This window comes from Oncorhynchus keta, chromosome 30 (genome assembly GCF_023373465.1).
Source record: "Oncorhynchus keta strain PuntledgeMale-10-30-2019 chromosome 30, Oket_V2, whole genome shotgun sequence".
Taxonomy (NCBI): Eukaryota; Metazoa; Chordata; class Actinopteri; order Salmoniformes; family Salmonidae; genus Oncorhynchus; species Oncorhynchus keta.
In genome coordinates, this window is record NC_068450.1 from 60,233,608 (window position 1) to 60,236,107 (window position 2,500).

The 2,500-nt window shown below is 44.8% G+C and overlaps 1 protein-coding gene across 1 annotated transcript in view; it reads right to left on the bottom strand.

The window, feature by feature from the left end:
• The window catches only part of LOC118377687 (fibronectin type III domain-containing protein 3B-like), a 136,599-nt gene that overhangs the window by 22,412 nt on the left and 111,687 nt on the right, over window positions 1–2,500 (bottom strand).

Consider the following 2,500-nt stretch of genomic DNA (forward strand, 5'->3'; position numbering starts at 1 on the left):
ATGAATGCTTACTAGCCTGCTGGTGGTGCCTGCCATCGCTCAGTCAGACTGCTCTTTCAAATCATAGACTTAATTATAATATAATAACACACAGAAATACGAGCCGTATGTCATTAATATGGTCGAATCCGGAAACTATCACCTTGAAAACAAGACGTTTATTCTTTCAGCGAAATACGGAACCGTTCGGTATTTTATCTAACGGGTGGCATCCATCAGTCTAAATATTCCTGTTACATTGCACAACCTTCAATGTTATGTCATAATTGCGTATAATTCTGGCAAATTAGGCGGCCCAAACTGTTGCATATACACTGACTCTGCGTGCGATGAACGCAAGAGAAGTGACACAATTTCACCTGGTTAATATTGCCTGCTAACCTGGATTTCTTTTAGCTAAATATGCAGGTGTAAAAATATAGACTTCTGTGTATTGATTTTAAGAAAGGCATTGATGTTTATGGTTAGGTACACATTGGAGCAACGATACGCACCGCATCGATTATATGCAACGCAGGACACGCTAGATAAACTAGTAATATCATCAACCATGTGTAGTTAACTAGTGATTATGATTGATTGCTTTTTATAAGATAAGTTTAATGCTAGCTAGCAACTTACCTTGGCTTATTGCATTCGGGTAACAGGCAGGCTCCTCGTGGAGTGCAATGAGAGGCAGGTGGTTAGAGCGTTGGACTAGTTAACTGTAAGGTTGCGAGATTGAATCCCGATTGATTCCCACTTCTGCCCCTGAACGAGGCAGTTAACCCACCATTCCTAGGCCTTCATTGAAAATAAGAATGTGTTCTTAACTGACTTGCCTAGTTAAATAAAGATTAAATCAAATTTGCCCAAAAATACCGATTTCCTATTGTTATGAAAACGTAAAATCCACAATTAATCGACCATTCCGATTCATCGGTCGACCTCTATCCTGAATGACATGTCAGGAATATAATATGTCTGGTAAGATGAGGACTTACTGTGTTGTTGTTCCATCTATTTTCTGTTGTTTACTAGAGTCCCTAGAGTCTTCTTTTCCAGGAACTCTCCTCTCTCTCGCTGGACAATCTCACTTCCTTTCCCTCACGCTCTCTGGACAATCTCACTTCCTTTCCCTCACTCTCTCTCTCTCTCTCTTTGGACAATCTCACTTCCTTTCCCTCACTCTCTCTCTGGACAATCTCACTTCCTTTCCCTCACTCTCTCGCTCTCTCTCTCTTTGGACAATCTCACTTCCTTTCCCTCACTCTCTCTCTGGACAATCTCACTTCCTTTCCCTCACTCTCTCGCTCTCTCTCTTTGGACAATCTCACTTCCTTTCCCTCACTCTCTCTCTGGACAATCTCACTTCCTTTCCCTCACTCTCTCTCTCTCTCTGGACAATCTCACTTCCTTTCCCTCACTCTCTCTCTGGAAAATCTCACTTCCTTTCCCTCACTCTCTCTCTCTCTCTGGACAATCTCACTTCCTTTCCCTCACTCTCTCTCTCTCTCTGGACAATCTCACTTCCTTTCCCTCACTCTCTCTCTCTCTCTGGACAATCTCACTTCCTTTCCCTCACTCTCTCTCTCTCTCTGGACAATCTCACTTCCTTTCCCTCACTCTCTCTCTCTCTCTGGACAATCTCACTTCCTTTCCCTCACTCTCTCTCTCTCTCTCTGGACAATCTCACTTCCTTTCCCCCACACACTGTCTCTCTCTCTCTGGACAATCTCACTTCCTTTCCCTCACTCTCTCTCTCTCTCTGGACAATCTCACTTCCTTTCCCCCACACACTGTCTCTCTCTCTCTGGACAATCTCACTTCCTTTCCCCCACACACTGTCTCTCTCTCTCTGGACAATCTCACTTCCTTTCCCTCACTCTCTCTCTCTCTCTCTCTCTGGACAATCTCACTTCCTTTCCCTCACTTTCTCTCTCTCTCTGGACAATCTCACTTCCTTTCCTTCACTCTCTCTCTCTCTCTGGACAATCTCACTTCCTTTCCCCCACACACTGTCTCTCTCTCTCTGGAAAATCTCACTTCCTTTCCCCCACACTCTCTCTCTCTCTGTCTGGACAATCTCACTTCCTTTCCCCCACACTCTCTCTCTCTCTCTCTTTGGACAATCTCACTTCCTTTCCCCCACACACTGTCTCTCTCTCTCTGGACAATCTCACTTCCTTTCCCACATTGTCTCTCTCTCTCTCTCTGAACAATCTCACTTCCTTTCCCCCACACTCTCTCTCTCTCTGTCTGGACAATCTCACTTCCTTTCCCCCCCACTCTCTCTCTCTCTCTTTGGACAATCTCACTTCCTTTCCCCCACACCCTCTAACTCTCTCTCTGTCTGGACAATCTCTTTTCCACTGTGATCTCTCCCTCTCTCTCATTACCTTAATTATTTTACTGTTTGACATTTACACACAGTAACCTTTCCTTGATGACACACACGCACGCACACACGCGCGCGCACACACACACACACACACACACACACACACACACACACACACAC